The 14,499-nt window shown below is 46.0% G+C and overlaps 1 protein-coding gene across 3 annotated transcripts in view; it reads left to right on the plus strand.

Annotated features, from left to right (window-relative positions):
• TCF7 (transcription factor 7) overlaps positions 1–14,499 on the plus strand; it is a 74,522-nt gene that overhangs the window by 13,205 nt on the left and 46,818 nt on the right. The window lies entirely within an intron of this gene.

The following is a 14,499-nucleotide window of genomic DNA, read 5'->3' on the forward strand; positions in this document are numbered from 1 at the left end:
GGAAATCATTTAACAGTAGTTCGCTGCCAGTTTGTCAGTTAATGGCTTGAGGCAAAATCTGAAGCAGATGAAAACTTTTCCAGGGAGACGCTGCTGTCGCATGGGGTGCAGAAAGGTTTATAGCAGAAAACAAGAGAGGAGGCGGTCAGATGAGTTCAGTCCAACTTTTAGAATCATGAGGAAACTCGGCACAAGGCTTTTGCAAGCACATCATCTGTAGAATGTGAAAGCCATCAATTGCACCCATGTCAACTTTTAAACTTAAATTTTCCTTACTGGAGGCTCCAGGTATGAGTGTGTGGAGGCCAAAACCACATGTGTTTGTGGTGGCTGGGGCTCTGCCTTGCTTCTTTGCATCCTGGGCATTTCTGCATCTCTATATCCCAGGTATCTCTGTGTCTCTGCATCCTGGGCATCTCTGAATATGTGTCCTGGACATCTTTGCATCGTGGGCTTCTCTACATCTCACCATCCTGGGCATCTGCATCTCTGCATCACAGTATCTCCGCATCCTTAGGCATCTCCCCATCCCAGGTGCGGAGGCAGCGAGGCGGGAGAGCTGGGGTGCAGCCCCCCCTGCTCAGCTGGGGTGCTGCAGGGTGTCTGCCAGGGCAGCAGAGTCCTCCAGCTCTCAGATGTTATCGCCTCCCTCTAAAAGTCTAGCAGCGAGTTTCAGTTAGGTAATGAGTTATCTGATTTCCCTTTAATCTGGGCAGCATCACTCCAGCGCGATAACCTCGAATCACTGTTTATCTCACGCTCAGTGCTGCAGGAAGAAAATTGGCAAGAATGGGTGAAAATTCACTGGAAAAGAAGCTGAGAAAAGTTGCCCTGGTCTGTACCAAATTCCTCCTTTTTGCAGCAGGTGCGGGTGAGAAATAACTGCCCCGAGTAGAAATTCTCCCAAGAGGCCACAAAATCCAGCTGAAGTCAATGCCACTTCCCTGCAGCATTATCTCCCACTCAGTGCTGTCTGCCCACAGAGGATGGTAGGGTGTAGGAACTGGCAGGGGATTAATGGCAGCCTGGTTCATAAAAAACTCCGCTGCCAGAAGGACGTGGGACCCAGACAGAAGTAAAGAGGGGCTGGTTCTTTCTGCAGATGCCCCCAAGTGCTATTTGTCTGAGAGCAGATTTTCCCACAGATCTTTGGCCTTCATATTATTTGAAGAACCCCCTCTGCAGCTGCAATCCTTCCCTCCCCTGAGGGAAAAACAGGGTGGTAACTTTGTGAACTGAATGGTGTGGAGGTTTAGGAGTACTGCCATGGGAGGGGAAGATTTGGCTCATTAGCGTGGAACATTGTGTTGCCAGGAACAGAGTTTTGGGGCAGAACTAATAACATGGAAGCAGATGCAGTCAGCTTTTATTAAACTGGTTTGTAGATGACTTTAAATAGGCAACAGTTGTATCTGGGGCTTTCCTTGTAAGAGGCAGAATTGTAGACCCCAGCAGAAGCAGAACCTGGTTTAGATGCTGGATAAAAAGTAGACAGAAGTTAACCAAATTTCTCGATGTTAGGAAACATTTCTCCCAAATGTATTTTTAAAAGAAGAAAAAAAATAGCACAACTGAAGACTTTGTGATTGTGTTATAATTTTTAAACTTTTAGAGTCCACACATCTCACTTTGAGGAAGGAGCAAGCAGCTGTAGAGCCACAGTGTTCATAGTCTGAAGGACCCACTGTGATCTCACCTCTGCTTTATCCTGATGCACCATCTCCTCTAGGCCATGGACTCCCAAGTTGCACTCAGTTGCCCCATCTGAACATATATTAACTGCTTGACAGTGCATTAGAGGCAGGCATGGATAAATTAATTTCCAGGCACTTCTGCCTTGAACCACCCTTTCCGTAGCACCAATTAACTCCGTAGCGCTAATCAGCATCAGCGATGGTCGGGTGCCATTTCCTGACACATGGCATTCCATGGCCACCAGTAACGATGGGTTGAACTCACTCTGTAATTGCCTTACCCAAGTACTCAGGTTGAAATGACTGTCAGGCAAATACAAAGTGCCCATCCCAGGTAGCTCCCAGATCTGAGTGAGACCCTTATTGCCTCTGAGGAGTCACCACAAAGACCATCCATCCTCAGGCAGACCCAGCAATGGCAATTGCTGTGTGTCCTTACAGTGTCCTCCTGGTCCTTCACCACCTTGGTGCAGCCCATACTAACTGCCTGGCTTTCATGGGGGTGTTGGGAATGGTCGGCACTCATCAATGCAGCCAACCCTGCAGATCTCTGAAGAGGTACCTGTTGGATTTTTGACATCTCTATGGATGTCTGTCAGCTCCTTCTATGCCAACTCCAGCCACCGTTTCATAGAGCAAAGAAAACCATCCAGAAATCCTTTCCCTGCTCCATGCACCCGTGGCATACCCACCATGTCTTCCTCGCTGTGCTCTGTGCGGCCTCATCATCCCAGTCTGGTTGAATAAAACAAGGATCCATTTGGGTGCTGTACTCCATCCTGCCTTGGTTGTGCAATACTTTTTTTCTCAGGCAGTTTCTAATCTAGAGATTTTCTGGGATCTGTGCATGGCATTAAGGGAAGTCTCCTCATCACCTCAGGTTCTGTCTTTCGGTACCAAGTGTTTAAGACATAATTCCAGGCGTCCAGGGCTTGCTTTCTCTTTGTGTCTCCTTTGCTGTTGCTTTCATTTGCTAACATGTTGAACTTCAAAGTCTATTCTTTCTCATTCCTAATTTTTATGGAAAAAATGGTCTGAACCCCATTTGCATTTCCTCCCTGAGGATACTGGCAATCCTTAATCCTATATATTAAAGAATCTCAGTTTTCCCAGCAGCCCTTTATTCTGGGACTACTCTTCCACTCTGTTTTCTCCTTGAAATGCTCTTCTGTGGTTCAAAATTGCTCTTCACGGTGCCCCTGACCACTGTCACTTGCTGTTATGAGCTATTTGCACGGATGTTTGATCACTTTTTAAGCCCTTTTCCCTTCCCATCCTGTCCCTTGCAGGTAATTTGTGAAGGTTTCATGCCCATGGCAGTAGATGCCTGTTTGCTCTCAGAGGTTGCAGCATGGGCCATGTGCTCTGCAACCGACAATATCCAGGACCTGCTGGAATAACTATTTATAAAGCCAAGAGATAGCAAGATGAAAGTAAATAGGGCACTATTTTATTCAGGTTGATTTTAATTTCACACTGATGGTCTCCATATTCCGGTTGAGTCCCAGTGACCACCGGCATTTACCTGCTCGAGAGGCAATTGCCATCTGTGCCTCCCCTGCTGTGATGCAGGAGGATACAGGCACCCTCTGTCTCTCCCTTGTCCCTCTTCCTGCTCCCAGACAGGACCACAGCAATTCCTTGTGTTCCCCAGCTGCTGGGAGCTGTGGGAAGTAGGCAGAACACTGACTGCGCTGGCCGTGCAGATCCAGGGATTTAGATCACGCAAACCCAGTGTTCTCTCCTACAAGCCATTCTCAGCGATGTGCTTGGTAATTAGCATGTTCATAAACACTTTGTAATCTTGTGATCATGGCTTGCAGATTAGCTCTTTTGCCAGCTTTGCGATTTCTTTGCCAGTTTTAGTTTTAATTGCAAATCCATTACTGCCAGCTCCCTTGCATATTGTAGCAATAGGCAAATTAAAACACTTGGACACAGTTGGGCGGGTTTCAGTTAAGAAATTAATTGTTACTGCCAACCAGTGCTTTTTAATGTGAGGGTGGCATTTGAGTTTGTTTTTGAGGGCATAATCTCCAAGACTTTCTTTTTTCCCTTCTCCTCCCCCCTCCCCAGACTGCGTTGCCCTGTCGAGCAGCTCCCCAGATGGCATGAAGCAAATGCTTGCCTCTTTGATCTCCTAGTCAAGAAATTTGGAAGTCGTTCTGAATTTATGAGAATCCTGTCTGAAATAAATCTGTCTGTGCACAGGGCCACACTAAGGCAACCTGGAGCTGCAGGCACGGCTCACCTGAACCTCCCAGGGAAGCTCAGGATTACATCCCACAGGAGCATCGTGTGATGCTGTAGCGATAAAGAGAAACTTCATGCATATTGTTGAACATGAAAAAGTCTAGACAATCTACAATTTACCAGTCGGGGTAATTGGCTAAAGGCTTAATCCACCCTGATAATCCAGTAATGGTATTGTTGGCAGGACATTGATGTAAATATCACTCAGCAGTGCTGGCAGCCGCTGTCTCCTGTGATTGCTGCCATTCCCAATTCCTTTTCCACAGTTGTTAGGGCTGATGGGGAATTTTCAGAGTTCTGCGAACTTCTTGTCTTTTACAAAAACTGTCTGGCTCTGTGGTTATTTTTCACTCCCTTTGTTGAATAAGTAACATTTTTCACCAGGTTAGAATTTTCCCAGACACTTTCCTCAAGAATATCTTTATTCCTTGATGTACTTTTTTTCCCTTGTGTGTTTCTCCCATAGCTCTCTCCAGCCTGCTAATGCTGCTGCCACACAGTTTGCCATTGCCCTTCAACACAAACAACATCTGGTCCTGCAGTGGACCTGTGCCAGCACTGCAAGCCACCTACCACCTGTGTGTCACCACCAAGCCTGGTGGCTTTCACTGAGACTTTGGTGGCATCACTCTGCACAAGCCCTGACATGCCAGCAGCATGGCTGAGGCTGCAAACATGGTGGGGCACTGTGGAGGTCAATGAGCTGAGCCGGGTTCTAGAAATCCCCATTTTGCAGGGGTGTTTTTAATGCATTTCTGTGTGCCCCATGGGGACAAAAAAGGGGATTGTACCACCACGGATGCAGGGAAGGATGGACAGACTTAGTCCAGACTCCTAACATGAGCCTCCCACCACTGCAGCGCTTGGTCCCACATGCTGCCTTCCATGGCCTGTTGATGTGTTAGAGCATGGCTGGGCTTAAATCTTTGTTTAATTGTGCATGAAGCCAATGTCTAGAAACACCTGTCTCATTCTTGTTACTTTATTCTCTTTAATTCATTGCTTCCATTTGCCTTGGTACACGTGGTTGTTTTCAGCTGCCTTTACAGCTGAAGCCTGCACAGTACCAAGCACAAATTGAACCTGCCTGATTAGAGTTACAGAATCCCAGAATCACAGTATGGTTTGGGTCAGAAAGGACCTTAAAGACCTTCTCATTCCATCCTCCCGGCCATGGGGACAGATGCCACCCAAGAGATGAAGTTGCTCAGGGCCCCATCCAACTGCTCTGTACAACTCCTCTGCCTTCAGAGAGATTGGGGTTGTGTAATGGATTGGAGCTCAGCAGAGGCAAAGCAGAACCACCCCGGGAATTCCTTTTCTGCAGCAACACTGACTTCATGTTGCCAGCTGAAGTATTAAAAACCCTATATGTTATAATATATACACTTATTTTGATCACTGACCCAGCTGAGATGACTGTGAATCCTTGACACCATTCTTAAGGTAGCCTGTAATGATTTTTTGAACATTGCTTTTTTTTTTTTTTTTCTGCTCAGAAAACAATAGAAGCAGCACAGTTCCGCTGCAAACAAAACCTGAACATGCTCTAACTTACATGTGAAATATCAAAGAGCGCTTATTCAGTACACATCACCGCCCTTCCGTTTCACAGCAAACACCTTGTCACAGCCCAGAGACCTTGGGAAAACTATATATAGTGTATTCGGGCGAATGTCACCCTGGTAATTATCCCATAGCACTGGCTCCACAATGTTGTGGCTAACAAATCCAACTTTAATTGTTCGTGATCTCTATCGGAGCAGACATCGGGTTTGAGTTCAGGCAGTACAGAGTCAGGAGGAATAAACACAAACCTACAGTAAGATCAAAGCAGCAGAGAGGTGCACATGTGCTAATAATAATAGCTTATGAAAGCTCATATTTTCCTTCAACAACATCCTGTCATTTATGTATCAGCTTTGAAAAGGGTAAAAGAAAATTCAGTGTAATTTACTTCAGCAAAAAAATAGATAAGGCAGATATTTGATTGCAGCAGCTCGTGTGTGGTTTGCTGCGAGGATTGTAAATTCATCGCATCCTCCAGTGCATGTGCGAGGGGAAGGTGCAGAGGCTGAGCTGGCTGTGACCAAAGCACCATCATTATCTGATTTTTACATACAGCTGGTGACAATGTGATGCAGAAGGGAGGATGAGGTAAACAGTCTCAAAGTCGGTAACCGCATCCACACCTGGTGCACCTCGATAAAATGTCTGTAAACAGTCTGGATAGAGTGAGGTTACAGCGAGGCTGAGGACAGCTAACGGCTCCAGGAGATGCAGGGAGAGGTACACCGAGGTTTGGGGATGGTGTTTTGGTTGGGGTGGAATCGCCCAGGGGATTAAAATGGGGATTTTGCCGTTTCATGGCCGTAGGCAGCTTTGCAGGTCGGCTTTCCCGGCAGTGTGTGGGACAAGCAGAGTGTGGCCCGGTGCCTGTACCCAGGAGGCTCTGGCTGAGCGGGGTCAGGCAGCCGTGATTTCACCTCCACACAATGTGACCTACTTCAGAAGGCCAGCCCTCAAAACTGGGCACAATGCTGACCATTTCCTCTGTCCTCTTACATCAAATTTTTGCTATCAGCTTTCTCAATCTAGCACAGTGGCTGAAGCTTCTGTCGGGGGTTTGTCTTTCCTGGCACTGAGGTGCCTGGTGAGCTGTGCGGGGCTGGGACACAGGGAACTGCAGGAGCAGAGCTGTGGTGGGTGATGTGCTGTTGGGAGGGAGTCCCGCTGTGTTGTGAGTCTGTCTTTGACGTTGCATGCTGTGGTTGTTGTCGTTCGGTTATGCCTGTAGTTCTCTCTGCAAGCAGGAAAGGGTTTGGGGTTTTGGTGAAGGGAGGAAGGCTGACAATAAAAGGTGACAGAATGTCCCACTGAGTACTGAAGATGGGCTGGCTGAGGAAGGGGAAAGTTGTTTAGAAAGAGAACCGAGGAGAAGAGCACAAACAGGAGCAGGTACAGGAACAGTCACACTTCCTGCTCTTTCTGCACAGGCTCCTTGGGCACAGTGTGACAATGGCCATGGGGTGACAGGAGCAGAGGGCAATCCTTGCACTGGGAAGGTGTTTTTCAGGGCTGTGAAGCTGAGCCAGAGTCTCTTCAGAGTCTGCAGCAGCTGAATCGCAGCAAACAGGGACTCGTTAAGAAACTGGAGCAAATAATAATGATCCATATGTTTAATGCAGCTGAAAGGCGCACTTCAAAGATTCTGTTATCCTAAAAAAGACCAAGTATAGAGGGGAATGTACTTGATCACGGCTTGGAAGTTTTGATGGTAGCGTTGTAAGTAGGTCAGCAAACGGTAATATTTAAATTAACTCCTCTTTCTGGCAACTAGATGGGAATGTAGGTCTAGAAATGGGTAAATGTAGATTCCCTTCCCAGCTCTGCCACTTTGACAAGTCACTTCATCTCCTCGTGCCTAAGGGAAAAATACACCTTTGGGCTCTGCCCAGTAATCATCAGCCAAATGCTTCTCCACCTATCTATAGGGCTTTAGAATATGTGATTGAAAAGTGCAGAGTGTTATTAACATTGAATTAATGTCTGCCATTACAATATGTAATGGAGTATTTCTGCACACACCCCATTTCCTCCTGCTTGAATGTTTTGTCAGACAAGTCCAAGTGTTTACCAGCTTTATAGCTGGCCTAAAAAGAGCCAGCAGGAGCTGGAGCTGCTGGTCCCTAGTGGAGCTGCTGGGCTTGTTGGATGGCAGGATAGCTGAGGTGCAGAAACTGGCAGCTGAGCTGTCAGCACACAGCCATGGACCCAGCTCATGGCAGCAGGGTTGGGGTGGCCGGGGTGCCCCCTCAGCAGCCAGCCCGTGGCTGTAGACACATCTCCTGTGACACCTGCACACTGTGGCACTGTGCCGGGAGGCCAGGCTCCCCCTGCCACAGGGTGCATGGTGGGGTGCAAATGCACACTTCCTGCCAGGGATGGAGAGGGCCAGGCTGCTGTGAAAACAGGGAATGTGCTACTGGAGCACATCACTTCTCTTTCCTGGGAGCCGAGAGCTGCAGCCCTCCCACCTCCTGCACCTCATCAACTGATGGCAGCATTTGCACTTACTTGGGCAGCACTGGTTGCTTTAATTTCTACCTCCTCTAAATATATTGATTTTCTCTGTGCAAATAACAGCTACGTGTTTATTGACCCACAGCTGTATTTAAGGATTCCCACCCCTGGAAATGTTCATGGTCAGGCTGGATGGGGCTTGAAGCAATCTGTCTTGTGGAAGGTGTCCCTGCCCGTATCAGGAGGGTTTGAATAAGAGTTTTAAGGTGCCTCCCAATCCAAACCATTCTATGATTCTGTGATATCAACCCAGATCTTTAAGAGCAGCATTGCCCCTTTTTGGTCATCTTCTCATCCCATCAGACAGACCTTCCCTGCCTGCCTTGGGTTTGCCCACCGCTGTGCACAACCCTGCCTTCTCTCTCATTATCATGCCCTGCACAAACATTTCCCTTCTTTTCTAAAATATAGCAGCACATGGTGTGGGTTACTGTCTAGACTGCATCACTTGAACCAAATGTATTCACTAATATGATATATTATTAGAGCTCTCTAAGAGTAACAAACAAAGTACATTTCTTTGTTCACTCTTTAATTGTTAGTTCATTAGCTCGCTTGCTGATTCATAAAATATGAAAAGCTCCAATAGGGTATCTAGTCACTAGTGCAAATTAGCTAGTTTCTAATGTACATAAATAAATTATAACCCTGCATTTACAATTTGCCTTTACTATAAGGCAGAAATGCTTTATCTCTGAACACAAAATGACAAGTAAAGGCAGAAGCTGGGAGTGCTGTATCCTACACTTGCAGAACACGCTAGTAGCAAAAATTATCTCTTTGCTGGTGGGTAATTTGTTTTCTTTAGCTCTGAAGGTGGAATATGACAATGTTGAGTAGCTACCTTTGTAGCTAGGGCTGGATGTTCAGCTGGTGAGTTGGGAGGGCCATGCTCTATGTACTGTCAGCAGCTGGGAAAGCCCTGAAGCTTTTGTTTTCCTGAGGCTCTGCGTTTTCCTCTGGTTTGTCTGATCCTCTGGTGTGCTCTCTCTCCAGCAGCAGGTCTTGCTACTTTTTGGCCATATTTGTTGCTTATGAATTATTCCCAAAAAACTGCCATTCCTCAGATTCCTAGGAAACTTCCAGGTATTGTGTACCAATGTGCAAGACTCCTAGAGGGTGTAAGACCATCTTAGGGTGGTTTTTTCCTATGGATTTCTGTGGTAGGGAGTGTAATTCTCGAATTAAGATCAGAGATAGAATTCTTCACTCCTTTCCCGACCATGATCAATGTGCTCATGACTAAATGAATCATTTTCTAAAAGTTGTGTAGGTTTCTAGATAAAATTATGCAGGCAGCTGTTTAATATCTGCATATTACATTGGTTTAATCCCTTCTCAGTTCTGTAATTCTCTTAAATAAGGAATGCAGGCTATCAGAGTCCAAAAGAGAGTGTACCAAAGTCACAGAATCACAGAATGGTTTGGGCTGGAAGGGACCTTAAAGCTCGTCTCATTCCAACCCCCTGCCATGGGCAGGGACACCTTCCTCCAGACCAGGCTGCTCCAAGCCCCATCCAACCTTGAACACTTCCAGGGATGGGGCATCCACAGCTTCTCTGGGCAGTCTGTGCCAGTGCCAAACAGCACAGTGAATTTATTAATTATTAGAAACTTGTGTCTCATCTGATTTGTATGGATACCAAGGATTTGTGGCCATAAATGCTTTGTTTTGCTAAATTCATGGTTACTGCCTCTTCCATGGGCAGCATTCCCAAAGTCTTTCTGGGTGTTAGGACCTGCAGATGCTCACGTAGGGAAATGATTTCACATATATGGATGGTCTTGTCAAAACCAGCCTAACAATTGGTGCATAAAATTATTTGTATATATTTGTATTTGCAAGTGTTGGATTTATACATGCAAGATCAAGGACTTAATTTGTAAATTTTTTTTGTTTTGCTACATGAAAGCTTTGCTGACTGTGTACCCAGAGGTCTCTGCTGCATAAATCCTGTTGAATTTCAATAAAAACCACTTGTATGCCTTTCTTGAGCAGACCTAGATACTTACAAAATTTTCAAATGTATTATAAACTGAAGGATATTTCATCAGGTCAGCTCACTGTAGGATACCATATTTCCAATGATGTGTTACCAGCAATCAAGGCCCAAAAATGGCTGCTTTTGACAGAATGAAATACACTTTTTTTTTTTCTCAGCCTCTTTGAATGGCATTGATTAAACAGAGATTAGGATGATGTGGGGTTTGTATCTTCAGTTATTTTACCTCAGTACTATACCATTGCTTTAACTGACTTTACCACAAAGCCTCTCAAACTTCCTTTTCTTTGCTAAATTAGCTTGTGAATTCTCCACTTCCTCACATGTTCAACACCTCCACCTTTGACAGATGTGGAAAAAGCTTTTTATCATTACATATCCAAAATGTTCCCAGGCAGTGACCCTGGTGCACCCCATTGCTGTGACAGGACATGGTTTTCCAGACATTGCAGACTGGCTCTTGGGAGGGGACCTCATCCACAGACAGAGTGGTGAAAGCTAAATCCCAGTCCCAAAGACATTTTAGGACCTTTGTGGTATCAAAAGGGAGCATTTTTCTTGCATGTTTTGAATTTGAGAATCCTAAGGCATGATTCATGTGGTCTGGGAGCTGGCAGGGCTTGCAGTGCAGATGCACCAGGAGCCTGGAATCTGCTGTGCTCCGAGTGTGGGCAGCTACGTCGTCACACCAAGTGAAATCTTGCTTTGGAAAGTTGGGGCACCTTTGCCCCCCAGTTTGACTCCATCTGCATTTCACGTGAGGCTTTTCTTGCTTCATCACTCATAGATTTCTGTCATTTGGTCAGTATTGAGCTTCGACAATAAAAGCAAATTAGTTCTGCTTAATCAACTCAAACCTATGATCTCTAGGTCATGAAGGAAATGGTAAAATCTCATGGAACTGGTAAAATCTCATGTCCTGCTGTTGGAGCCAACCAGGCTGCTGCAAAGGCCTGCAAGCAACTCTGGACAGCATCATTCAGAAAGTCTTGCATCTTCATCTTATTCTACTTGAATTTCTTCATTTACTTGTTGGAATCATTGGCTGAACTTGGCTTCCTACTTACTTTTTTTTTTCTTTTTTTTTTTGCCATATGTGTAATGCTACCCATGTCTCTTTGCAGATGACCAGATTAGGTGAAGGAAAATGAGTTATGCTTATTTCTGTGCGTTAGGTGTTTTTTCATGAGCACTGCCCTATGCAAAACAAGTAAAATAATTCTTTAATGTTTTCTTTAATCCTGACTCTAATCCAGTCTCCCTAGCTCCACCTGAGTTCCATGTGAACGTAGCTTTCTTCCACGTATATTTTTTTCTTCATTGTTGAAGAAAAAGTTTCTTGCTAAAGAAGTAGACAGTTCTAGATCAGCATCTCTTTTTTTAGCTTGCTCACTATACATTTTTTGAATCCAGGCTACCCATGGTGATGAGGACCTCAGCCCCAGCAACAAGCTGCCATTAGGATTACAGAGCCCACACTTCCAGGGACAATGGCACTTGAAAAAGCATTGCAAGGGCATCACAGCAGGATGCTGTCGTTGCCAGCTCCACACTTCTGAGCTGTGCCACCTCTGGCCCTGTGCTAAGCTGTGGTTGGGGTTGGGGTTGAGGGACTCAAAGAGCAACAGCTCCAGGAACACTGGGGCTGGAAAAGGCCTGCCAGGGAGATCATGGCAGAGCCCCAGCATTGCTGTTCCTGCATCTTTCTGATCTGGAAAACCCATGATATTGGTTTGGGTAAGGGTTAGGGCTAGGGTTAGGGTTAGGGTTACACTCAGTGTTAAGGTTGGGGTTGAGAGAGTCAAAGAGCTGACAGCTCCAGGAGCACCGGAGGGAGATCATGGCAGGGCCCCAACATTGCTGCTGCTACATCTTTCTGATCTGGAAAACCCATTATACTGGTTTGGGTAAGGGTTAGGGCTAGGGTTAGGGTTAGGGCTAGGATTAGGGTTAGGGTCAGTGTTAGGGTCAGTGTTAGGGTTGGGGTTGAGAGAGTCAAAGAGCTGACAGCTCCAGGAGCACTGGGGCTGGAAAAGGCCTGCCAGGGCAATCCTGGCAGGGCCCCAACATTGCTGCTGCTACATCTTTCTGACCTGGACCAGCCATGGTAATGGAGACCTCAGCCCCAGACATGCTGCCATTGTGCCTAGAGTTAGGGCTGAGAGAGGGAAATAGCCTCGAGCTCCTTGGACACTTGGCCTGGAAAACTCAAGCCAGGAGGATCATAGCAAAGCCACAGCATTGCTGCCTCCACACCTTTCAGATTAGAGCCATGCATGGGGCTGGGCATCTCCGCCACAGCCCTAAGCTTGATGAAAGTTTGGTGTGAAAAAAAAAGAAAATTCTGAAATGAAGTGAAAACAATTAAATGGAATAAAATGAAATGAAGTGCAGTGAAATGAGCCAAAACTTAATGAAAGTATTTTCACTGAAATCTTGAGATTTCATTTCCTTTCATTAAATGAAGAATTTTTATTTCATGAAAAGTACTGAAATGAGAAATTGAGGAATTAAGTGAAATGAAAAGTCAGGAAAGGAAATACAGTGAAATGTATTTTCTGTCAATTCAATTTTTTGCCTCCCCTTATTATTAGGGGCAGTGGTGGGACTGAGATTCTCTGAGATTCTCTGGCCAATAAAATTCATCAGAATTTGACTCTGAAGGCCACCACACGATTCCTTGAAGAAGACAACTTCCATGCTCTGCTGGTCCTGTCTGATTTCAGGACAACAACTCTAAGGCAAAATATTTTACTGCAGATACCAAGAGTTTTGAAGTCATGAAACAAGCTTGCATTTAAAAGGAAGAGTTGCTAAATTCAACACATATAATTGACGTATAATTTGAAGTAATAGCTTTGCAGGAGTGTCTGCATAGAATCTGACCTATATATTCCTTAAAATTGGTGACCATGTGGAGGAAGGAGAGAGCTTGACCCAGCTTGACATTCAGATCCCAGAGAAACGTTGCATGACTAATAATGAAAAAACAGCCATATAATTTCAGTCTTGGAATTGCATCATGAGCTCACAGGCTGACAACCATGGGACCCAATATGGGCATTTTCCGGAGTCACTTCCTGATGCTCATCCACCTGAATTAAGACAAAAGAGTTAATTACTTTCTTTTGTAGAGAAACTCTCCTGTTAAGCATTTTGCCATCTTAAGAGCACCCCTTCTGCAGCTGAGGAGGATTTCAGATGTACTCACACTTGCCAGGTGGTGGTGATCCAGCCTTTTAAAATGCCTCTTCATAAAATTATCCCAATCCCACAAACCACTCAGTATTATTTCATTGATGTTCTCCTGGCAAAGAGGCCTCTAAGGCTTTAGAGACTTGAATGGAGGCAGGTGCCTTTTTTATCCTCCAGCCTTCCCAGAAAAATCTAGTGATGCTGTGGGATTTCCCCAGTTCTCAAAGGAATTCCCTCCTTGGGGGAAGGTAGAGGTTAGAGTGGCAGTGTGGGTATTTGTTTGAATCTTCCTGGGGCAAAGGACTGTATCTCCAGTGCAACCTTCTCCTTCATCCCTGTGCCACCTGGGTGCTGAGTCCTCATTCCCTGGGAGCATCTCTGGACCACTCTGTCCTCTCCATTTCCCCATTCTTTGCTCACTGACAGCAGGCAGATCACACGTGGAGGGAGGGAGGTGTAGCAGTACAGTGAGTGCCTGTGAAACAGGGAATTAATCCAGTGACCCCAGTGTCCTGGGTACCAAACTCCCACAGGAGCCCATGAGGTTGGTGCCTCAGGACAGCAGCATCCTTGGGTACCATTCTGGGGCTCCACTATCCCACAGCACTGCCTGTTACCCTGCCTTATAACTCAGCAAATTCTTGATCAGCTTTAAGGAAAGGACTGTTCTATATCAACTGTGTCAATCTCTGTTTCACATGTGTGGAAATGTCCTGGCTTCCATGTGCAGCACAAGTGGCTGTTGGGTTCATCACTTCAGCTGTAGCACGTAGGGTGCTGTTTAGGGTGACTCACTGGGGTGCACTGCTCTGCCCCTTGGGGCATTTGGTTAAGACATAACACATTCTGGGAACGCTGGATCAGGAGAGAACAGAAAAGCAGCAAAGTGCTGCTACTCTGATATGTTTTTTAAAATTCAGCTTCTTAAATGATGAGCAGAGCATGCCAAGAGCTGCTGGGTGTTGATCTCTGCTTTCCTGCTCCCTTAGCAGGCTCACAGAGATTTGGTTTTTTCCCTTGCAACAAGGATGGGTGGAATGAGCTAAAAAGGAGGGAGCCAGCTCTACTGCCTGATGGAGAGAGCATGGGTGAAGTGGTGTCCTTGTGCTGGGGCCACCAGCAGCAATGGAGATCCAAGGAGCTGCTGGGTCACCCAAAAACATGCCCAGAGAGAGAGAGAGGGGAGAGGCTTGAGGTGCTGTAATCACAGGTAGGAGTGGAAACGTCTGGAACTGATCCATCAGTGAGCAGTGGGCCACTCCTTGGAAAGG

This window comes from Pyrgilauda ruficollis, unplaced genomic scaffold, assembly GCF_017590135.1.
Source record: "Pyrgilauda ruficollis isolate IOZ18807 unplaced genomic scaffold, ASM1759013v1 scaffold57, whole genome shotgun sequence".
NCBI classification, from domain to species: Eukaryota; Metazoa; Chordata; class Aves; order Passeriformes; family Passeridae; genus Pyrgilauda; species Pyrgilauda ruficollis.